General features: G+C 40.2%; 1 protein-coding gene across 4 annotated transcripts in view; it reads left to right on the top strand.

The window, feature by feature from the left end:
* Nucleotides 1–8667: 8667 nt before the first annotated feature.
* The window catches only part of daam2 (dishevelled associated activator of morphogenesis 2), a 112622-nt gene continuing 96092 nt past the window's right edge, over nucleotides 8668–25197 (top strand). For all 4 annotated transcript variants that reach the window (XM_085390930.1, XM_085390927.1, XM_085390929.1 and 1 more), the window contains exon 1: nucleotides 8668–8809. The gene's annotated coding sequence lies outside the window, so the exon portion shown is untranslated. The remainder of the gene's footprint in view (nucleotides 8810–25197) is intronic.

Raw genomic sequence — 25197 nt, 5'->3', positions numbered from 1 at the left:
TTTTGCCCAAATCAGTGTTCATGTAATGGCACTGCAATGATATTTTTTTCTTGAAACCCACGCATTAAAGCATGCACACAGTGTTCCACCATAAACAGGAGAAGATAATAGCTCTACGGCTCTGCAGCCAAAGACAGAGAAACGCAAAGAGGCTTTGATGACAGTCAGGAATTGAAAGGGAATGTATCACACGAGGCAAAAATAGAACAGAGTGCTATCTTATTGATTCTCAGACTCTGTAGTCATCACAATAAATGAAGCAAGAGAAAGAAGAGAGGATAATCTAAAAGAAAGGGTGATGAAAAGCACATCCAGATGACTTTGCATCCTTCCACGTTGAAAGCTAATACGAGAGGTTGGTTGGAGAGCTAATTGAGCTGCACTTTTTGCTTCTGTCTTTCACCCTTCATCAGAGATGGAAAAACAGATACTCTGCATGTCTGTGCCTACAGTCTACGTCATATCAGCAGTCAGAATCTATCAGAGCATGCAGTTCAGTCGAAGAGAGCCGGGCCTCTGTTTTAATGAGTGACTCATCTGAGTCATGTCAGGTGAGGAGTAACAGGAAGGCGTGAGAAGGCGTCCTTCAGGTGTAAGCCGCATGCTTTCTCTTTTTTCTCCTTTTTGACCTTTTATTTAACATCCACTTAATCACTAGTGACCCATTTAGGATTAGAGTTTGCTTAGTAGACAATATAATAACAGTAGATAATATAACAACAACAACAACAACAACAACAACAACAACAACAATAATAGTAATAATAATAATAATAATTTAAGAATATTAAGGAGCATTTACTTTAAACTCAGAGTACTGTGTTATGATGCATAGATCTTATAGTTTTTTTCTTTTTCATCTCATCATTGTGCTATCAGCACTGGTGATAGATAACTTTTATGTGGCATTGATGTTTTTAAATCTGACATGTCTCAAAAAATAACTGTTTTTATTCTGAAAAGTAGAAAATAGATGTATTTCTGTTAAAATGTGGGGAGAAAAAGCAAAAAGTTTGCAAAAAGCAAACTCTCAAAGTTCTCAAAAATTCTACTCAAGTACAGTATTGATGTATTTGTACATGGCGGTTGATAAATGCTATTGTTGAGGCTTTAAAGTGTCCAAAACCAGGCAGCCAGCAAGGAAAGAAAATGCAGACAGTGTCTTTTTATGAACTCATCAGCATCACAGTCTGTCTTTAAGTTCTGTTGGTTTTTTTTATTTCATTTGTTTAATTTGTTGTGTTCTTATAGTGTGTAAGGCAGTTATGATGATCCCTGGTTTTTGTCCTTGGTTTAGATGGTTTTTTTTAGGTTTGAATTCTTTGTTAATATTTTTATATCTTGGTTTATGTTTGATGTTTGGCAAATTTTCTAATTCTTCTTTTGATGTCTTTAATCTTTTAGTTTAATGTGACTCTTAGTTCTTATAATCTTGAGTCATTTGATTCCTACTTTATGGTTATTTTTTTACTTTATGGTAATGAGTTTCATTTTTGCAATCCTGTGTTTTGTTTGAAGTCTTGATTTAATTTAGAGGTAATCACAGTTTTCTCAGCGTTTCCCGGTCGGTTTGTTTCTCTGGAACTGATCGGGAAGCGCTGGTCTCATCTGTTCCAGACTCTTTGTTTTTGTTGGGTCTGATGTGAGTTTTTTTGTATTTTACTTTGACATTTAGATTTTGTTTGTATTCTTTATTAGTTTTAATTGCAGTGTGTGTCTTCCCATCACATGCTGATTTTTCTGACTCCTCACTAAACCTGCAGGGTATAAATTGTCCCCGATTTTCCTCTTTGGATTTGAACATGAAAATTCCTCAGACTTCTGTGCGAGTTAAGTTTTTCTGAAGTTTTTAAGAGCATCTAAAGTGTTTGTGTTTCCCAGATGAGCATCAGTAATAAAAAAAGATTCTCTCACAGAACATCCTTCTTTCATTTTTCCCTCCTGTTATCTGCAAACAAATTTTTACAGAAATGTAATTGTTCTTTAAGCGTTAATATATGATTGTAAAACATGTCACTTATTTGTGCTTTTTACTGTTCTACTGTGTTATTTTCTATATATAGACTTTATTGCACATTTGCAATGATAAAAAAGATATTCTCTTCTGTTCCATGTTGAGCTTGCTTATAGTAGAGGCACCTGCTCTGAAAGCCAGGTGTGCTTCATTGACTGTAAGAAGGGAACCACATTCAAAACACTGTAACAGGTTATCCCTGATTAAGTCTGAAGTGAGCCTGTAATCCTGCTTTGTAGTACAAACCTCAGGAAAAAAACACACACAGATGTTGTTAAATTTCAACATGTCAGCAAGTAAAATGAAACAGTCAGTTTGGTCTGGACTGACTTTTTCAGAACAGAACAAGCTGCTGGTTTTGATAAAAAGTCAGAACTGACTCATACCTTTAAAATTAGCTCTTTGGTAAGATCTCTTACCTAAATACTTACTCTGGCAAACAAAAGGTTGCAACTTGGTTGTATATTTGTTGGCCAGTGAATCATAACATGTGGCATTTTAACACATTTCATCCCTGAGTCTGGCAATGTGCGCCACATGTTTATCTTTGAACGCTTTGAATCTTTTGAATCCTGGAGGCAGGTCTCCTTGGAAAACTGACGTTAGCATGACCGTGGGGGTAGATGGTCCCAGAAATACTGAGATTTAGATGCTAATGTGTCATTTGGGATGCATGAAGTCATTCTCCTCGTAGCGGCTCCCTTTTATTTTCCATCATCACTCACTCAGCTGAGTAGTGGAGTCATTTTTACCACTTAAACTGAACGTTTCCATCATTTATTCAGCTGGTTTGTTATTGAGGCAGTTTGAGGTAAGGGCCCCTGTTCATTTTTGTACCAGGAGGTATAAGTGAAAAGAATGTATCCGTCTTTATGCAAATAGTATTTGACTGGTATTTGGTTTTTGATTTTGTAAGTTTGTGACATCAGCTGCAGGTGGGAAAGCTCACACACGAAAGGAACCAAACACAATTTACCAGGAACAAGCAAAAGCCTAGAATCTGAATCTTTTTCTGCCAGGCTTGAGGACACAACACAAGTAACAAACAAGGTGTGAAACAGACAAAGACAAGCAAACACTGGAAAGACTAACAAAAAGGATTTTAGCAAAGGTTGTTGAGGGAAAATTCAAGTTAATTGCCTATTATTTTTAGGCTAATGTTATGTGTGATAACAAACAACTCTTTAATATTAAGTGTTGCTCATATTTTGTTTACATAATTTATTGGTGCACTCTGAACAGGTATCGCAACAGTTATAGTTTAGCATTTTCTTTATGAAGTTGACTGACATTAAGACAACGGCAACAGAAGCAAAAATATATATATAAAAAATACAACAACAAAAAAGATCCATATTCTGGTAATTCTGCAACATATGTTAAAATTAAATAAAAGCTTGCAAAACTCAGCCTGCGAAGAGTCCACAGTTTTTAAGCACTGATGACAGTCAGTTTCTGAGACAATAGTCTAGAAACATAAAGATGAAGGATCCCTTTTTATTTATATCCATTTCTGAAGAATTGATGAGATGTTCTCGATCAATGGTGAACAATCTTTAAAAAAATTGCTGGTCTCAGGTTCGAATCAACAGGTCAATCACTTCCAACAGGCTCAGTTTTGCATTAGTCCTATGCCTGGTGTCACTGACATCAGGCTACATGCAGTTTTGGATTTTTATTTATTTATTTATTTTTTAACCTAACATTTTTATAGAAGTCTGGCCCTGTCTTTTAGATTCCTGCTAAGAAACACACAATTTAAAGCAACGTAACAACCTCCTTTGGGGAGGTGATCTCAATCAGCAAAACTGATTTTAATGAATAAAATCTATGGTTCTTAAAGGTTTTTAAATTAATAATCTGTGTGTGTTTACTTACTAAGTCGACATGTGTTTATTCAGTTAGCGCCATTCCTTCCCAGACACCCTTGAGATCTCGACGTGTTTACTGGACCTGTTGACATCTGCAGCCCTGTCAAACTACAAGCAGCCCGGCTCCCGTCTGACGGACAATCAGAATATCGTCCTGTAACTAAATCTGTTTCTCTTGGCTTTATGCATCAGACTTCAGAGTTTCTTCTTATTTAAATGGTTTGACTTGTGCTTGAGTTGTCTGCCTGGACACTCAGGATTATGAAGTCCAGCGGTCGTCATGCCTTCCAAATTTATACTTAGGAGTATTTCAGCTCCACTTCAGCAGAGTCTGGATCTGTTCTCCACTCTGTTCTCCAGCTCTGAGCCTTGGACAGGTTTACTGGAAAAATACTTAATTTGTGGTGGCGTCACTTAAGATACTGTTTACTATGACATGGCGGGTTTATTATATTATATTAAATGTTGTACATTTATATTCCAAACAATAGGATTGTTAAGATAAGTCTGACCCACCACTAAACTTAGAAGCCAAACTCTACATGTCGCCAAATCCAGTTCACTAACTTTAGGGAGGTGGGGGATTGGGTTAAAAAGCTAAGGTTAAAGTTACTGACTGAGTATCATTATCTGCCATTAATCTCACTCTTCTATGATACTCTATCCTCAGTGGATTATAGATTTGACCACCTCCTCCCATTTTGCCAAATTGAGGAGATTAATCAAAGCATTTTGCTTGCTTTTCTCCCACGGCCTGAATCACTCGCTCTCACTGGATAATGTCAACCCAGCTTTGACAGGCCAAGCCACTGAGCTACTGGGCAGCTCCACTCTGGCTTCCTCCTCCTGAAACACATACAGTATACCCTTGTTTCAGCAATAGCTGGCACATTTTGCTCTAGACAGAAAGTGATGATACATAGAGACAAGTGCAAGCTATTTAAAAAATTTTAAGCCACACAGTAAGAGAAAGAATCTGTCTCTTAATGTGTAACAAATGTTTAAAGGGATTTGTTTTTTCAATTAAGGCACAATACCTCCATAGCAACAACTCAAAGCACTCGGTTGTTCTGTAACTCAATGTAAAATAGCATTGAGAGCTTAGGAAACTGGTTATAGTCTAATAGCATGACAGTATTTAAAGAATGCTAAATAATGCGGGTACCAGCTAAGTGTCTGCTTTCAGTTTGACACCTTATTTCCACAATGGTACTGGCTACAGGCTGATATATTTAGAAAATAAGTTCCTGGAAACTGTTTTTATTCTTTCAGTTATTTAAATTTTATTATCACATAAAGCATGAGAAGAACCATTCCCTACCTGCCCCCGTGTTAATTTTGTGATTAGACTGGCATCAGTGCAGTGCATCTGCATAAAATAGCATGTCTATCCTGATGATTGCTAGGGTATCTCTTACTCCTGTGCCACTGTGAAAACCTGAAAAAAAGATGCAATACCTCAACTGACCACTTGAGGTTGGCTCCAGAAGTGAGTCAATCCCCATAGACATGTCAAAATGTCCAAATTCATCCTCTTATGTGAGATAGTTACAATTCAGTGATCCGCAGTGCCGGACTAACTAACAAACTAGTAACTAGTAATGAAGCCATTAGCGTATACTTTTTCTCTTAACTGTTTACAGCTTGGTACTAAAAAAAAGTTGTTTTTTTCCCAAAAGAGCCCCACCTCTTTAAGTTTTGATTAGGAATTTAACTTTCGCATTATTAGGAGCATTGCTTCTTCTTCGACGTGTGGATGCTGACCAAGAAGTAACCTACAGACCTGAATAATGGACCAAGTGAGGAAGTTTACTAAACTGCATCTCGCAAAAGGTTGATTCTGTTCATCTGGACATAGTGTTTTCACCAGGAGAAACATTTTTAATCATCCAAGTGACTTCTTCAGTCTCAGCTGACTGCAGGTTTTCCCCAACATTATAAACAGTACATTTGCACAATAACTAAAATGCAGTTTTGCACAAAAACTGAATCTCCTTTTAAGTCATTCTGTTGCAAGTTACCTCAGAGACTCTCATGCTAAAATGATAAATTTACTTTTACTATTTTCAGTCTTGTACAGAAAACCAATGTTTTATCTTTTCATCCTTCATAACAACTGGGCTCTGGAGTTTGGTTTGAGTTATGGGTGAGGTTACTTTGACTGTTGGACTTTCTAAAATAGACAGCTCTAGCTGTTTGCTCTTACATGGTGGTTGCCAAGGGGCAGAGTCAGTAAGGAAAACAAGAACAGGTAAACTTTAGAGCTTCCATCTATTATACAACCATGAATTCTAACACTCCATATTGCATGTGGAGGAATTATCTCACATGCTGACACCACAGCAGGACTCGTTCTCACCCTCAAACATATAAATTAGTGCTGATGTCCACGTTTGAGCCCAGGTCAAAGTGTATGCCCAGAATTTGCAATTAATGAAGGATCACAGGCTGTGAGGAGATCAAAACACAGCCAGTCATACTGTTTCTTCATATTTCAGAGGATTAAGTGCTTAGCAGCTGCTCCGGCAAGACCTTTGCTTTGTATTTGGGGAACTTTATTAGGCTTTAATTCACAGGAAAACAAGAAATTTGCAGTAAGTTTGAAGAACTTATCTTCTACAATAAATTTTAGGATTAGTGGTTATGTGACATGAATGTTCTCTTCCTGCAGAGAGATATATTGGCTGTTTTGATGTTTATTGAGATCAATGACAGTGTGCAAATAATTATTCACTATTAACAAAATGAGTTGGCTTTACTTTAAAAAAAAAAAAAGAAGCAAACTTGCTGTCTAAATTTTGAGACAACAAAGTTACAGTTTCAGTGCTCCAGGAATACTACTTTTAATAATGTATGAATGACAACCGTGAACAAAAACACTGACTGCGATTCATTAATCGCTACAGAAGTCTTAGTCATGGTGGACTGTTAAAAGGTAAACCATTGTGCTATTCTTGGCCACACAAACATATTACACAGCCCCAAGAAGCAAAGTCTAAACACAACATAACTGATCGAAACGCTGCGAGAATAAGGATTTCATGTTAAACATTAGCAGGTCCACGATTCCTTGCGCTTGCATACAGAAGTGTTCTGTACTACCTGTTCTTCATTATTCTGCTTAATATACTTTATACAGCCTTAATTTTGTTGTGTTCCATGACAAGAACACTGGTTTTAATAATGTAAGGACAACAACCCTGAACATGAACACCAACTCTGATTGATAGTCATATCAATTATTAAATAAGGATTTGGAGACAAACAATAAGAGTCCAGTGTCAGCATTGTGGACAGGAGTCCCAGACACCTGAGCATGCTGAAAAAGGTCACTGTACCCTCTCAACTGAACTCTGCTGACTTAGTTTTATAAATATGAATAAAATTAATTTGTTCGATAGGATTATAAACAGTTAAATGCCAACATCAATAAAAATCAAGCCCATGCTAATTAGAGCATCTGATCCAATCGTAGCAGCATGACTGAAGACAATCCTGGATTTTGGAGCGCATGGCCTAGACATGTCAGACCTTGGAAAGCTGGCTACCTCTTACGTCTCTGTTCGGAACTAATAAGAGGCAATCATCAGCTCTGTCGAAACTCACAAAACAAATTGGCAATGAGTGCACTGTGCATTTATGGTTATTATGTGTACTAGTTCATGATGTTGTTTCAGCTATGTTGCTTGAATTTGTTGTGCAGGCAGCATTTTTTAAAAACCGAAGTATCAAAGTCAGTTGAGCCTAATGCCCTCTCTCTGCCTGCCCTGTTCATCTGCTCTGTCACTGAGCCTGTAACAGTCCCATGAGTCTTTACCCTTCTACCATGGCAGAAGTGTTCTTTGTGATTACTCAATACAGTGTTATTTAGTGTAACAAGTATGCATCACTATACTTCTCAGTATGACAGTATAAAGGACAGAGTGGTACTGCATGGAGTAACCAATGGTGGATTGCAACTAAATACTGTTAAATACTTTACTCAAGTACTATTATAATTTACTGGTACTTCAAGTATTTCTTGTGTTAAATTCTACTTTTACTCCACTGAATATCACACTTGATATTCCTTGCTATTTATTGCAATGCGTTAGTTACTTCTTACTTTGCAGATTTGAAATGCAAAACCATCTGCTGCAATACAGCAAGAAGGTTGTGGCTTTGACGCCAGCTGCAGATCCTTTTTTGTAGTCTTTGCGAGTTCTCTAAAAAGGTGCGTGTTTTCGGTTAATTGGTGATTCTAATGGTTGTTTTTCTCTCTGTATTAGCCCTTCAGTTGGCTGGGTCTTGCCCTATGACAACCCCCGACCCTGAATTAGGCTAGCAGTTAAGATGAATGATAATCTAATCTATATTCTATTGTAAATCTACTCGGCAGAGCTGAAACATTAAAATGATATGCATAATGTCTACTTTTACGTTAAGGGCCTAAAGTATATTATCAGAGGCTTTTGTAGAGGAAAAGACTCCAATACACAGCCTTTTCCAGGCTCTTGCACAGCCTGTGTTAGTGTTCTTTATGAAGAGCTTCACAGGAGCATAGAAATGTTGTCGAGTTAGTATATATGGAGCATAAAAAAAGAATTATACGATGCTATTGCATTTGTATTATTTTCCTGTAATGAGCAAGCTATGATTTCATGCGGTCGTGTTCACCTCTCACACACGCACACACCCACTCGGATAGGCAGGCAGAGTGCGGTGACTTTAAGACAGGAGGCGTGGTGCTGCTGTTGTGACCGACTTGTCAGTGCCTTCACTCTCCACTATCATTCAGCTGAATGAACCTCCTCGTACAGTCAGCACAGCTCAGCGGCTCTCTGTTTATCCAGCCCGCTGTGATTTCTCTCCCATATTCCCGCTGACAGCCACACGGGATTATTATTTCCGAGCAGCGACTGATTCTCCGCAACGCGTCTGCAAGGTAAGTTTACGTTTCCTCTGCCAGGCAGCCTGGGCTGAGCTGGAGGCTGGGATGGTTCTGCCTTCAGCAGCCGTAGAGGCAATCGGGGCCATCGGTTTGGATATATATTTGAACCCCTGGATGTGGGAAAGTGTCATTTTGATGCTACAGTCTCTGCTGATTAGGACAGATTAGAGTTTAATTTTAAATGTGATCAAAGAACCTTTGCTGTGGCTTTACCTGACTGCCCTTTTTTCCTGCTCAACATGCCAATTAGGATCCAGCACCTGATCTGAAGCCTGCTAGTTCGCCTGCATTAATATTAAAGGGAGAAAATGATTAATGGCTTCAGTTATAACACATCATTGGTGCCATTAGGTGTATATCAGTGCATTTATATGCAGTTTTGCGCATGACAGCCACCCCCCACCGATTATCTTTGATCTGTTTGACGGTTTTCTCACAGTGATGTGATAATTTTGAGATAATAATGTCGCTTTGTGTTATAATGATGGACTGCAGTGAGTTTTGCACGATGCTCAATGCATTTGACCTCGATATTATCCACCTATGCATTCACTGGGCCACACAGCGCTGATGTTAGTTCCTGTCTCCGTCTATAGAGGGCGCTGCGCCACCTCCACTGCTGTGTCATCACCCACACTGCAAAGAAATAGCTTCTCATAAGAAGATCTGTTCAAATCAAGTAATTAAAAAAAAAAAGGAAAGGCATTTAGACTTGGGGCACAATTAAGGCCTCTGATTTTTTCCACTTTATTATTATAATTAAATGAAATGGAAAATATTTTCTGCTTGTTGCACCAGATTCAGACTCTCAAACTTATTGGGGGACTCCTGTTGATCCATACTTCTTTGAGTGGATAGGAGTTCCCTTTCTCTTGGACTAAGTCTGGCTACACCAGCTGTTCAAGTTCATTAATTTATTCTTTGTTAAATGTATTTATTTTTAATTTTGTAACATTTCGCCCTGTTGATAACCCTAAACCTATTTATTTCTATATTTCTTTCAACATTTCTTTTCTCATCCAGAGTTAAATACCATTCAAAGTATCATGTGATGGCCTCTTCACTTACTTCTTCACTGATATGATAGTGCAGAGATCGATATGCCTTTTATTTTTGGTCCATTTAATGGGATTTGTGAAGTAATGTGTTTAGTCTTGATTGCAGTTTTTTTTCTTTCTTATCTTTCATACTATTTTACATCCAGATGTGTAAAAACTTGACAACCTCTCCATCTCTAACCGAAATCAGGCCATTCAAATGACAGATATTAATGTTAAGGATCATGTATAAAAGGGAAGCTTTTGTGAATCTTGCATTGCTATTGGAAAAAGAAAACTGCACTTTAATAATCAGAAGATACAGGCATCCCTACTTAATGGCCACACTGCTTGTCAGAGGCATCAGGAGCTGTTTAATCCGTCTGAACATCTGGCAGTGATGCAGCGTCGGCTGCTCTTGGCCAGCGGTTGAGGCTTTACAAGCACAGCACCATGCTAAGCACAAAATGATCCCCTCCTTCTCGTCCTCCTCTGCCTCCTCTTTCTCCTCCTTACCCACATGGCTTAGCATCATTCCTTCTTCCGGATCAAGATTGTGCTGCATCAAATAAAGCCACAGTGATCCCCAACTTTTTGTGTGTGTGTGTGTGTGTGTGTGTGTGTGTGTGTGTGTGTGTGTGTGTGTGTGTGTGTAAGTGTAAAAAGGCCATTATTGGTGAAAGGATTGGGGTGGATTATGGCATAGAAATTACATTTTAATCATTGGTTAAGTAAGTGGCTTGGAGGATTTGTGCATGTAAAGCTGCTGAAGGATTTTTTTTAAACAATGTGTAATGCACATACGTCACAGGCAGGAATAGGTTGCCCGCTGAACCAACAGACTTGTGTTAAAGGATGTCAGTGATGGATGGATTTATTCAAAAGTCCTGTTGCATATCTCTGAGCAGAGCTGAGCTTTTAATACATTATAAGCTCTTTCACAGGCATGCAAAAATTCACATATAAAGCAGGAATATTTGTCCCGTTTAACCTTAAATCAGACTAAGGAAGCAATTTTCCTGGAGTATTTTTGAGTCCACTGTTTTGACTGTAGTGCACAATCCTTGTCCAGCTACCTGTGTGTTTTTAGAGGAGGTAGGGAAGAAAAACACATGTGTAATCCAAGAGAAACAGGCCCGGTGGGCTGAGGTACTCGGCTTCTGGCTGTGCCCCTGCTGACTGAGCAGGAGCTGGACTACTTTTGGATGTGTATGTTTGTTTCTGTGGCCAGAAGCATGAGTAGCAGCCTTGCTTAGCTTTGGGTGGTTGTGTGTGTTTTTACCTGGTATCTGAGTGGCCACAAAGCTGTGGACTGTGCCTGGTCTAAGCTAGGACTGTTTGCCAGCTGGGGAAAGACAGGACCATTGTTCCCGGTGAGCAGTTGAGGGAGAAGTGTGCTCTCTTCTAACAGAGCCAGATGTTTTGGCTGGCTGTTGCTGCTCGTCCAGTCTGTGAGGTGAGACTGTGGCAGTGAGGAGGGGGCAGGAGTGAGCCTGTACTTGGTCATGGGAGAGCATGTCGCTTCTCCTTTCTGCAGCCTGCTGACTGATGATGTGCTTTATCAGATGTTCAGACTCGATCCAAACTTTAAATAAATCACTGTGCAACAAGTGCTGATCATCTCATCATCTAGAAAGCAGCGACACCCCCTTGTGCACCCTTACAGTTCATCAACAAGTGTTCCAAGTCGATATATTTGTCCCTGTCTCCCCTCATAAAACTTTTCATTTGCCTTCTTTACTCGTCCCTCATCAATTACACACTGAGTGGCTGCAGTAGACCTTCTGCCAGTCTCTCTCTTTGTGTGGGGGAGAGGCAGCGTGCTGACTTACTGTATCTGTGCAGAGTTTCTGGCACAGAGCTAAGGAGTCTGGGAGTAATTAGCTGTGAGGTTATAATCTAATACCAGACACAGTTTTGGGTCTGTTGGATGCCCACCCGCCCCCTTCCTCTCCTTCCAATCCTCAGGCACAAGTGGTTATGAGACCCCTCTTCACTCCTCATCCTCCCATTTCCTACTTTACTAGACCTTCATTTATGAGTACATGTGAAAAAAGTGGAAGTGGTTTGATTCTATGATTTGTTTTTACAGCAGGAGGTAACCAAATTTAATGCCATGAATACAGTACAGCCAAGGGTTTCTTCTTCTTCTTTTTTTTAAAGGTTAGAGCTGTACATATGTTCAGAAACACTTTGAAATCCATGCAAGGACACATAAAATGTCCTCTTAGTAGAAAGTTGCACAGTATCTATCCTTTCTGGAATTTCACACCACTTCACTATTGGGTTATGAAGCCATCACTACCTGAGGCTCTGCCTATGGTTCCTCTTGGGTTGTCCATATTGTAATCTAGATTAATGTTGGTGGTGCAATCTAACCACATTCACTGCAGGTGTGTAGATGTCAGAAAAAGATGCCACACTCTGATGTCTTCTTATTTGCAGACTAGTTGATTAGCCTAAATTGAATTTACTGGGACATGCATGCCTTTTTCCATAGTTTTTTTTTTTTTTTTTTTTTCCGCGAGGGACTTGATGACGGTGACACATGAGTGTGCTGATGATGTGCTGATATTGATGGCAAACTTGAACTTTGGAGTGTTTTCCTTCTTAGCCAAACCCTTTTAGGTGCAAACAGTGCACACAGGTTTATACATGTTGTGTGGTCACCTTCACCAACAAAACAAAACCCATGTTACACCCCAAAACTGTAGTCCTTCACTTGTGCCACAGTTTGAAATAAATCAGCGTGCTGCTTATGTTACTCAACTAGTTTAGAGCTCATCCAAATGACTGTGGCTGTGGTAAATGGTTATGGATAGTTGATGGATCCTGACCACCCTGTGAATTTTCACTGGACAAGCAACATCTACATCATCTCCACAGAGATGTAGAGATGCAGAGTCTTTGCCACAGTAATTGCATTCATTTTACATTTAAATTATTACCGATATTATTTTACAGATGCTTTTTGGGGGATTTTTGCCTTGTTGATAGTAGAGTAGTGAAGGCAGACAGGAAAGTGGGGAGAGAGAGAGAGAGAGAGAAAGGGAAGATGCCCAGCAAAGGGCCACTGGTCAGACTCAAACCGATGCTGCTGCATTCTAGTCATGTGGCATATGGTCTTCTGCTCACCCACTGAGCTAAACCTGCTCCACTATTTTTGCATTATCTGTTTAAGTAAGCACCTTCTTCAGAGCAATTCTTTACTTTTCTGTCCTAAGTTGTTTTTATATATTTTGCTCATGTAACACTGTTTTTATTTTAATCCCAGTCATTTTTATTTAACAGCTCACTGAACAAATGAGTGCATGAAAGGTGTCAGAATAAACTCAACTGGTGCATCATAACAAGATTCAGTACTTGACCAAGCATGCACATTATTACTCTGAAAGAACTTAAATAAGCATTGAAAAGTATAAGTAGATAAATGCATATGGATCTCTTGCACCATTTGAGATTCATTCTGTTTGAGAGACTCTTTAAGAGTACATGTCTCGTTGACTTCAGTCAAAAGCCTGATTTCAGCTTTTCTAGTGTAGCTCCTGGCCACAGAGGCCCAGTGTGCAGGACTTGTTGATGAGCGGTTGCAACAGGCTCTGGTCTGCTTCTCCCATACAGTAGTGAGGTTGTTCTCTGCTGTTAAAAACCTAAGTTTTAAAGTAACTCCAGCATAGCAGGAATGCTCCCACTGTGCCAGAAACCATTGACATTCGACCAACATTGGTGTAACCCAACTGTAAAGGAGTGCTATGATATGATCTTAATACACGTCAGTAATTTACTTTCTCTTCTGTGGATCCTTCTTTTGTTCTCATTTAATTATTGTGGTTTGTATGTAAACCACTTGTATTTATAAGAGTTTACATACATACAAAAAACCCCAGCTTTGGAGGTGTCTTCACTGTCCAGTGGAATCAAACAGTGCAGGACACGTTTCTGCCTTCTGCTGTGCTTCTTCCTCCTTTTATGTCCTCCCCCTCAAGCTGCCACTAAAGTCTTAATTTCCTGTCATTCTCACTAGCAACAGTCACAAGGTAGAAATGTGGAGTTACACAATCATGTGTTTATTAAATATGGAGGAGACGCTTCGCTTTCTTGACCGTTTTTTTGCACATTGTGCCATTGCAAACTTGTTTTTGTGCACTAGTGCTGCTATAGTGTTTGTAGTGGAAACAGTAGCCTGCTGCCTTGACTACCTGATCGGACTTGCATGTTTCCACCACTGGTGTAAATTGAAGGCAATTTAAGTTTTGGTTTCACCATATGTTGTTGAACCTCTACAGAGGGGAGTTTGTCACCACAATAAAGGTGGTATTTTGGGTGATTACCTATTCCATCATATCAGGACAAAATTCAAAAGGAGCAGGTGCGCAGCGAAGATTGCCTCTTTAATGCTCTGAGGAATTATTTTGCCATGGGTGGGAGTGATTTAGCACTAGGGGTAATAGAGGTTGAGAATATCCCAATATTTCTAAACTTACTGACAGTTCCCTCCCCCAAATACCTCTCCCTCCTTGGTCTCAATCTCTGTCAACTTTACCCTGCCCCCCCACCCCCACCCCCTTCTGCCATCTAACTCAATGCTGTGGTTGTTTTTGGTCCACTGTCTCCATGTAGTCACAGGCAATTAGATCCCGTCAAAATAGGGTGCAAGAAGGCGGACTGAGACTCGGGCACCCAGACCTTTTGCTCCTGCCACTTACACTTGGCTAATATTACCCTGACCTGCCGAGAAAAGGCCAAATAGGTTTTGTCAGTAGATGGAACAGAAAGAAGGGGAGGGGTATGCACTTGGGACCTGTGCACGTGCTACCTCAGTGAACACAAAGCAGCTCTTTCACTAGGGATCTGGAGCACATATGGAATCATTTATCAAACCTCCAGTGCGTCAGCCCCACCATATTCTCTTGGCTTCAGGTCTCCCCTCACCTCTGCATCTCAGGTTCACTTTGCCTCTGAAATTATGTTGAAAAGTGGCGCCTGGAGATGTTCCTCCTTCGCTCTCCTTGGTAGTCATTGGTAAACCATAAATACACTTTGATTTGCAGTGGCTTGCCATGTAAAGTCCTAAAAAGGTTGGCAAGCTAGTCTTGGCTTTCAAAGGCCAGAAAGAAAGCAAAATGCTTAAAAAAATGACACATGTGGAGTTTAATGTGGCGTTTGTGTTGAAATATTGCTGGACATTTTTCAGGATTATTGACTGGTGAACTCCAGTTTGAAGTTAACACTGGAAAGTTGCTGTTGGTGCTGTAGGAGAGTTGAATGAGACATTGTGGCAAGGATCTCAGGAGCAAGCACACCGTATTTGTGGAAAATTCACACAGAAATAATTCCAGAAAGAACAGAACTTTAGTTTTTTATACTGCAGTCTCATGATGACTGTAGACTTGGATCTGTCATCTGCACATCCATGACCCGAATCGCCACATCCCAAAATTGCTCTATTGGATTGCAATCTGATGATTTTCAAGGCCACTTGAGTACAGTGAGCTCATTGTCATGTCAAAGAAAATGGTTTAAGATGATTTGAGATTTGTGACATGGCATGTAACAGTGCTGGATGCAGAAGATGAGTATATTGTAGTCATAAAGGGATGGATGTAGTTGGCAACAATACTCGCATGGTATGTGGTGTTTAAACAATGCTCAACTTGACCTAAAGGGCCCAAGGTGTGCTGAAAATAGATCTCCCACACCATAAGATCACCACCAACAGCCTGAAGTGTTAATTCCATGCAGGATAAATTGGGTCAACTTAACGATATCTGCATACCTGAATGCATGTGATTAGCTGATTAGATATTTGCAGTTGAGCCGATGTATCTAATAAAGTGGCTGCTGAGTGTATATAGATCTCTTTTAAAGTGATGCATTTGTTCATGCCAATCTTAACTGACAGTGATAATTTTATCTTTGGGTGTTTTTCATTCGGGTTAAGGTTGTATGAACTCAGTTCAAGGTCTGTGCTAACTTTGAGTTAGGTTCACACACAGGGTTTGTTGGCTACTACTTGAATGAATTAGTATCCACTCTAAATTATAAGTACAGTATTTTAACAGTAACCCAATGCCAAAGTGACATCATCTCCAAGGATTGGGCTCTAAACTGCACAGCTGGGTGTAGATAACGGAGCAGCTTGGATGTTTATTTTTTTCCCTTTCTGCATTCCAGCTTCTTATTTATAATAGCTTTGATATCCAGCTCTGGGGGCTACTTCTATAAAAGGAAGTTTGAAGACTTTTACCGACCCACTCGAAAGGAGGCTTGCATGCCACATTTTCGCAAGATGTAACCTTTAGATTTTCATTAGAAAGTAGACATGAATCACACAGGAAAAGAATGTCGTGTTTGGCTTTGGACAAAGCCAGAAACCTAAAGTTATCAGCTCCCTGAGTCGGTTTCTGCTTTTGTGTCATCCAAGAGTGTCTTCAAAGTATTTAAAGTTGTGAATGTTTGAAATTCGTGATTGTGATTGTGATTGCGTCACCTCTTCATATCACAGGTCAAACTTATGGCTTTGTTGGAAATATACTCCGCAGAGTTTGATGATAGGTGACTTTTGACCTGTTACCTCATCCCAGTGCTTTGCTTGCCCTTCAGGAAATTGATTTTGTTTACAAAGGCCTAGCCGTTATGTGCTTTAGATTGAATTTTCCTGTTGCATTGGGTAGCTGAAGTTATCAATATCCAGGTCTGTATCTTTGTTTTGACTGAGCTGTAATGACAAAGTTCAACCCGTTCCTGTTTAAAATGGGAATATCCTCTGTTTGCAAGCTGAGCAGATTTGATCTCAGTGGCCAAAATGATGCTAAATCTCTTGGTCTAGATTGTCAGTCTTGAGTTTTTATCTTAATGTTGTCTCAAGTTCAGACGGTGCCTAAATTAGCCTAAACTTTTCAACGATAGCAATCCAGATGTCCTCTGTGGCTTGACACCCTGTTTAATGCGTAGCAGATGGTATTTGTAGTGGTGGATTGTGCTGAAAACAGATTACCTTAATGAGGTCATTTACCAATGAACTGTGCAGAGGGGTATCCAAGGCCTCTGGGTTTCTGAAATTTACTGAAGGTTACCTACAGGTTAAACATCCTTGGAATACTGTTGAGACCTCACTTGGATCACTGAATATTCTTTACAAAGCAGTGCATTCTCTTTGAGGGTCCTCTTTACAAGAGATATGGCCTAGCATGTACTTCTATGGGTTGTGTTATTGTAACCGTCAGCTCTTTCCCTCCCTCCCTCCCTCTGTCTCCTTGGTGGACAGGGGTCCTTCGCGCTGCCCTGTGCGGCTCTGTTTGCGTTTGATTGTGGGAAAATTTCTCAACTGTCCGTGAGAGTCCCCCGCTCTCTGGACCGGCTTTTCCCTTGGGGAGGTGAGGGGGTGTCCTCTGTGCTCAGAGATGCTGAGCCCCACTACTCCTCCAGGACCGTTCTTGCCTCAGCAGATCCTAGTGGTAGAAGTGGTGGCAGAATTCCTTTGCCCAGTTTTTAGATTCCCAAACTGGAGTTATTTGCATTATCATCAGGCTCAGGAGTAGGATTTATCTTATCTGGTTGGTGGATCCTTCAAGCTCTTCAGCACAGTGATGAAGAAGCCTGGTAAAAGAACTCACAGCCAATAAATCACTTCAGATTGAGGCCTGAGATTGCGATGTGGGTCTTGATGTGACACAGAGTTTTGAGAATGGGCCAGACTGTGGCAGGTTTACTTTGGCTACCCATGCAAAATATGTTCTGGCTCCAGGGTTGGATATTGAACCTGAAATATGTAAAGTTTATAGCTTGGAGGTTGCTGGGTTTTTTATTTTTATTAAAAAAATTTTTAAAGAGACTTTTCCTGGTTTGTGTACTGAATGTGTCATTTGGCTGGAGGAATTACCTCATTAAACAGAGTTTGTGGCTTTTTATATTTAGATTTTGAATTTCAGTTTTCATTTAATGCATTCAATTGTCGTTGGCAGTGATTTGTTTCCACTTTTGCATATGGATAGTGATGCAGTTTTATTTTCACATTTGCTTTACGGGAAATCCCAGAAACACAGGTTTTGTGTATTTAGTGTCATGGTGACATACTTGTTATGTGTTTCGTGCGTGTGTGTGTGTGGCACTTTATATTGACCAACAACAACAAGATATGACAGGCTGTCAGATAGCCAAGCCTCCTACCCTAATCCTCAATTCAATTTAGTCTACTGTAATTCACTTTGCTAGTGTGACAAATGAGCTTTATTGAAGTGATCTAAGGCTGGAGCATCTTAACAAGATTTAAGAAGTAGCTGAATCACATTTACCCCTCTTGTTTTCCCCCTCTGATCCATCTGAATAATTCTTATCCTATCCTCACCTGCAGCGTTTGGAATCCATAAGCCTATAAATAGTCTGACCTGAGGAAAAAATATGGTTCAGACATGCAGTATCAGACCAAACCTCCCCTGTGATGTCACTTTGTTTAAAACTAAAGGCCATTACTAAACAGTAAAACGTTTTATAAGCTCAACGCCATCATAAATCTCGGGGAGAGTCTTGGATTACTAAATTTGGCTTCTGTATTTTCCCATGCATTTCTTTCTAATCATGTAACGACTTTATGGTGCACTTCAAAGCTCCTAAGCAGAATAGAAAGCTGTGACAGGCACTTTTACTGTGCTCTACAGCCTCTCTCCCAGGCCCTAATGCATCATCCAAGCTAACTGCCATCTTATTGTGTTTGAGCTCTGAGATAGATGAGCAGATGCAGTCGAGGATCCAAGAACGGTTCTGTCCCTTTGCTACTGAGTAACTAAACAGACAAACAGAATCCAAACAGTGGACCTGAGCCATAGATCCTTCATCCCTGGCGAGTTTTTTTCAAAAACTCTTTTTCGCCAAGTGACAAACCGCGTGGTTGGCAACAACTAAAGCATTCAGAGGAGGAATGAATGGGGTTCTGTCTCTGGAGAGGCCTGTTGAAATGGGGTCTTTTGCTTTTATCCCTCCGGAGAGCAGATTGATCTCGCGCAGGTTTGCACTGGCACTGCACTTCAAATGGACTGTTGAAAGGCAGGAAGGCAGGACGTTTATTTGTGCTGCGTTATAAACTGTGTCCTTTTTCCAGATTTTAAGATTTTGTGGGTGTTCTCCATCATCTGAAAACACTACCAGGCCATCGCTCGCTCCCCGCACTTGTGTTATTCTTAAATTCACCTGTAACTCTAACCCAGACTTTCCCTCTCAACCTGCTTGTTTTCCATGCGTGCTTGCCATAAGTGACAACAGCATCCACTTCTCATCTACTCTGCTTCGTCCATACTGATGAAAAACACAGGTACTCGTGTAGACTCTGGGTCCTGTTTTATAGTTGTGCAGATGGAGAGGAAGCTTCTTAAAACAGATGTCATCCTCCTCTGATATACGCTCCATCACTCCCCCTGTGGTAAAGATCACATGTGGACATCAGGTGATCTTTGTGCCGTTCACTCGGTGAGTAAGATACTCCCTTCCTCTTCATGCACCTCCTCGTCTTCCTCCTTTGCAGAGAGTGTGCTGGTTTTCTTTTCCTTCTACTTATGTAAACTAGGAGATTGTCTGCCATCAGCATTCAGGAAGTGTGGGGCTAAACAAATGACAGAAGCCAGTAGGAAAATCTCAGATGACCCAAGAATGTCTTAGCAAATCTGAAGAGGAGGTTATTTTTGGTTAGTGACTGATTCAGCCACAACATTAAAACCACTGTCAGGGGAAGTGAATAATATCAGTCATCCCATTATGATGAAATGTTCTGCTGGGAAACCTACAGTCCCAGCACTCATGTGGTTACTACTTTGCCATGTACTAACAACCTGAATGTTGTGACAGACCAGGCCAACTTGTTTGTGCACTTGTGAGATTGCATGGCTTGGAAAGATGACACTGTGATGTCCTGACCTTAAACAATTAGTCATTACAACTATGTTTGAAGTTCTTTAGTCGTGTGGTTTTGTAGCTCTGTGTGGTGTTTTTGCTTTGCACACATCTGCTCCTACTGGTGGCCATTAGGGTTGAGAGACTTTTAGTATTATTTTCCTGTCCCCCCCACAGGGGGCTTTTTTTTTTTTTTTTTAGTGGTTTGCCTCTTTGAAAATTAATCTCTTCAGATAAATCCATTATAAAGGACAGTCACTGAAAAAAATATTCTGCTGAGCTACAGTAGAGCTAAACAGATATATTAATGAAAATTTTCATCATGTATGTCTAGTGGATGTAGTGCTGTGGAGACCTGCCATTGTATATTAAGTACATTAAACAGTGGCAATGTGGAAGTCCCCATTTCCTTGTCTGACAAACTAAGTATCAACACTAAGTAACGTTAAGCATATGTTTGCTAGGTAAGCTAGCTGTATTTTTAGGTTTTTGACCAATGTAAGCACACATTACAGGCATCTTTCATTTTCTGAATTTTGGTCCATCAGCTTGCTAATGTAGGTTTGCCCGATTTTAGGGTGTTTTCTCACAGCTGTGCTGTGTCCATTTAAATTAAAAGTTAACTTTCCTACTTGGTGAAATTTGTTTGTGCACGTGTGAACATGATAATCGCACTCAGGTGTGGAACCAACCAGACAGAGACTCACTAGTTTGTTTATGGTGAGATCTGACCTCATACTGACCAGGTGATGCTGCAAGTTTGAGCCGAATGCCTTCCTGTAGCCAGGTATGCTTTGCATTCTGGGATGCAGCAGAGTACCATTGCCTAGCCCATGCAGTTTTGGCTGATGTCTTGCCCAGATAAATGCAAATGTTAGGGATATATCAATTAGGTCCTGTATTTTCTTTTGTCGCTCCAATGACAACACAAAACAGTTTTTTGTACCAGACAGTAAACACATACACTTGGACACTTTATAATGGGAGTCATGGAGCGCCACTCGGTTTTGGAGCCAGCTTCAAGTGGCCGTTAGAGGAACTGCACTGTATCATGACATTTTAATTCAGCCCTAGATATTTCAACAGCCTTCTGCCTTTATATTAGCAAGCGCTGATTATTAAATGTTTGTCAAATTTGAATGTTGTCCAACCATTGTGTCCATAATGGTGCGCCTTTTTAAAAGCAGTTTTGAAAACAAAAGAATTTATGTGAGAGAGATGCAGACCCAGGATGCTAAAAGCTCTTGCAAATGTATGCGTGTGTGTGCACACATGTGTTGAAGGGTCCAGGCTGTCAGCAGTGGAGTGATGGAGAGATAACCCATAAGCCAGTGCTCTGTGTGCCAAGCCATCTGACAGGAGTTGGCCGGCATTAAAGCTACTGGAGGCTGATATATTTTCTCTCTGTCGCTCTCTCTTCCTGCAGAAGCTTAGATGGGCTGCCCATTTTCAAAGTCTTACAGCCTGTATTATTTCTTCAGGCAGTGATCCATCTAGCAAATGGCTTCTTAAAGTCCAGTCAGTTTCATCCTCTTCTTTACCTCCTCACTGGTCACATGGTCCAGGAGCCACAGGGATTAACTGTGCCCTGTAAAGAGGAGACTCATACTGTGATTATCAGAAGGAGAGAGGGAGCTGAAAAAGGGGAATAGGGATGCTACTGGACTGTAACCATGCCCTTGACTCTATCTTTTGGGGCTGATACTAGTAGCAGGGGGTGGATTAAAGGTATTACTCTGACAACCTGGACCATTGGAACAGACATAAATGCTACCATATCAACCCATGCACACATCACTGCCTTCATAATCCCCAGCATCCACCCTGCTGTGCTGACAGACAAAATCCCCAAAGTGCACAACTAACTGCGAGTGACCGTGACTATTTCAGCAGTACGGAGATTAGCTTTAAAGAATAAAGATGCAACATTTGTAAGTTGATTTTTAGTGGCTGTGGGAGGAAGGATATCTTAGACAAAACTTGCACTGCGTTTGTTGGAGTATTTCCAGGATAATGATTCACATTCAATTAGTGAGAATTAAATGGGATTTTCCAGTTGACCTGAGGGAGGTGGGTGGGTTTTGAACCTCCTAATTGGAAAAAAATAGGTGATGTTCCTGTAATTGTGAATAATCTGTAGTGCAGGAAAAGTGTGCTGTCTCAACTTCATGCTCAAAGATGAAACCATCAGAATAATAAATATATTTTATGTTGATACTTTTGTTATTTTTCACCTAATTTTCTCCCTCGCTCACTTTTTCCAGTCTTTGGATGCCTGCCTCTCTTGTGCTCTGCCCTCATTTGCTGCCAGGTTTCCTTGACAACAAGCTGCAATACATAAACTGGGCAGCGTTCAGGGAACGTAGCACTGCAAAACAGAAAGTCGTTCTCGTTATCTCTCATCCCTTGCATGGTGCTCCCATGGTCCTCGGCTAGGAGCAGGAATCTCACAAGCAAATGGATTGTTTTTCAGTGTTCATCATTTTAAATCAGAGAAGAACAAAATCTTCATTCACTAATTTTTTTTTCTTTCAGTGAGATGATGCACTTGAACATAGCTTCAGTACAGAGCATTAAACTGATGGGCTGCATACAGAGTTTAATTTTATTGCTAATTTTCAATCCTTATCCCCAGTTGGGCATTATATCCACATTTTATGATCTTCAAACTCATAAAAAAGAACACACTCTGGATAGAAAACGTCTATAAATGCAAAACAACAAAATTACAATGAATAATGTCTGAACAACAATTTCTGCAAATGCTGAGGAGAGGATGTAAGGTAAAAAATAAGTGTAAAAAAACAGTGTATTACATATTAATTTTTAATTTAAACAAAAGAACTAATACATCACTAACGTTACTTAATTACTCACTAGAGTAACTTGCTACACTACATTTGCATTACTCCACAACATAATATAACACTATAAAACTTAGGATACAGTCTCACACATGAAGACATGCTCAAGATTTTTTTTCTCCACACTTCACACCTGATGGCTCATCACTTCCTTTGTTACCTGTTGAAGGCCCTGGCTCTTAGCTGGGGTGAGCATACGCAGCTTTAACATCAATCTGGGTTCTTCAGTAGCTTTGTGTTTGCATGATGTCTTTGCACATGAGTTCTGGCTGGGCACAGTTTGCACTTTGTCGTCACTTTCTTTCCTGCAATAAAAATGACAGCAATATTTATATCTCCACTCTGCAAGAGTTGTGCATCAGACTGCTCGAATACTCTCCTCCTTCCTGCACATGAACTGAATCAGGTGATTGTAGTGCAAGCTTGCAGGAAAAAAGGTGTGTTTGAATTTTTTTTCTACTCACCCATATTGATGCAAGTAACAGCATAATTGCTTACTGTAATATGATTACTAAACTTTATACAGCAATGTGTTAAACTGCAAACTCTTTTGCAACTTGCAAAAGAAAGCTTTAGTGTAAAGTAGAGCTTGAAAGTTTTGGACTCTTAGAAATGCCCCTGTCAGATTTCTGGTAATTTATAAGAGAAAGAGTTCTTTTGTTTCAGTAGAATTTTGTTTGCTCCAATATAATTTTCCTACTGATAAATTCATATTAGTAAACACAACATGCTACTGAAAAATATGATTTATACTTGCTGAAAATGCTAATGGAACTGCATTAAAACCATAAAGTGACCCAAACGGCTGAGCGGTAGTGTTCATGAATGAACACACACACACATACACCCACCCTACCTGACGTGACCTTGCTTTCCTGACATTCTTTCCAAGATCTGGGGAAGAGGAAAGGTATCTGCTGATTGGAGGTTTGGCCCATGAAACAGAATGGATGGAAGAAGCCCTGCTGTGATTCATTTGCACACACAAACTGTCTTAGAGCGCCACTGACAAAGTATTAAAACAGGCGGTGAACATAAATCTGTCTGAATTCGTTTGGCTACTGGTCAGTGCTGTGCAGTACATTTCCCAGACTTGCCTTCTCTTCCTTTTAATCTTCATTAGAAGCAAACCTTCAGACATGATGGTGCATCGGTTATTTTTACTGTAGTGTATTCCTATCTGTGGTGTTCGACATTGCAAACACCTCTCTGGCTTGGGTTCCCTTTTTCACAATTGTCAAAACTCTTTAAGCTCCCCCGCAGAAAAGGCCTTCAAACAGGAAGCTGTTGACAGGTGAGGTCATTTAAATCACCCCCCCCCCCCCCTTTTTTTTTTTTTTTTTCATTGACCTACTGCATCCTTCCTTTCATTACATTCACAACAATCAATGCTCATAATTATTGAAATGGCTCCTTTGGACTGTGTTTTGAAAGGTTACCGAGTTCTCTTATATCACACCCTGCATCGCAACTTGGGGTCTCAGTGCTCCACAGTGGCCACCGTAATAATGCCAGTTCTCACTGCACGTCCTGGTGCTGTGGAAAGAAAAAGAAAACTCAGACTCATTGTTCTGTGAAGGAAACTCAGATGCAAGGAGAGGAAAGGCTGCAGGGGAAGAAGTACTGACCCACATTTTTGCTACAGTGTGCAATGGGATTCGAGGCCCAACCTGACCATTTAACTTTAATAGCATGTAATCGGAACAATGTGTGTTGATTGTATGCCGCCGAAGCAGATTAACCCAGATTTGTAGTGCAGGGGTCAAGGGTTTAGTTTTTTTTTGGGGTTTTTTTCCCCAGTAGGTTTTCATCCCATGGGTGCCTGTGAGTCAGACACCTGTATATTGTGTGAGAGCTTCTCTTTACTTATAACTTGAACCCATATATCTGCAGTGATATACACTAAGGCATGAGTGAAGAAACATCTGCTTTGAATTTAAATAAATACAGTGACTTGGTGATGACTATAGTTTTTCAGTGTTGGTGGATGCTACATATGACTAAAGTGAGGATGGGCCTGACACTCAGGGAGCTTACATCTGCTGAACACTTCTGATTGTGTTAAACATTTCTGTAACTGAATGTATTTTACGTAACGGTGAAGGAAAAATACCCAAAAGAACGTGTCAAAACTGGAATAGTGCTTGCAGCATTGGTGGTGTATTGGAGAATCTGCCATCAATATCTGGGAGTGCATGTGTGTCCACTGCAAGGTCAGAGGTGCAGAGAGACCTTGGACTGCATGATTTCCTTTTGGTATCTCAGCATTAAGACCTGTCGTAGATGACACCCCGGCACCAGTTGCTAGGGATTGTTGGGAAAAACTGTATTTCCACACTGGTTGGTAAGTAGCTGTTGGGTGATGTTGGCAGTTGCTAGGAGAAACTGGACACAAAAAAGTGTCTGGTACTGCTCAGCAAAACTTGTAATTGGGTGACCTCAGAAATCTAAAAATCATTGTTTGCATGGAAGATGATGACTTGTGTGCAAGCACTCATTAAGTACTAAAGTAAAAGTTGTGCCCTTTGAAACATGTTGGTTGCACCAGTAAGGCCACTTGGAAAGTTATCAGACTTTTTGAAGTTATTAACATTTTGAA

Source organism: Rhamphochromis longiceps, linkage group LG19 (genome assembly GCF_057381845.1).
Source record: "Rhamphochromis longiceps isolate RC_006_pf linkage group LG19, R_longiceps_female_GT1.1, whole genome shotgun sequence".
NCBI classification, from domain to species: domain Eukaryota; kingdom Metazoa; phylum Chordata; class Actinopteri; order Cichliformes; family Cichlidae; genus Rhamphochromis; species Rhamphochromis longiceps.
Note: the sequence above shows the minus strand (reverse complement) of the source record. Positions and strands in the feature narration are given on the sequence as shown.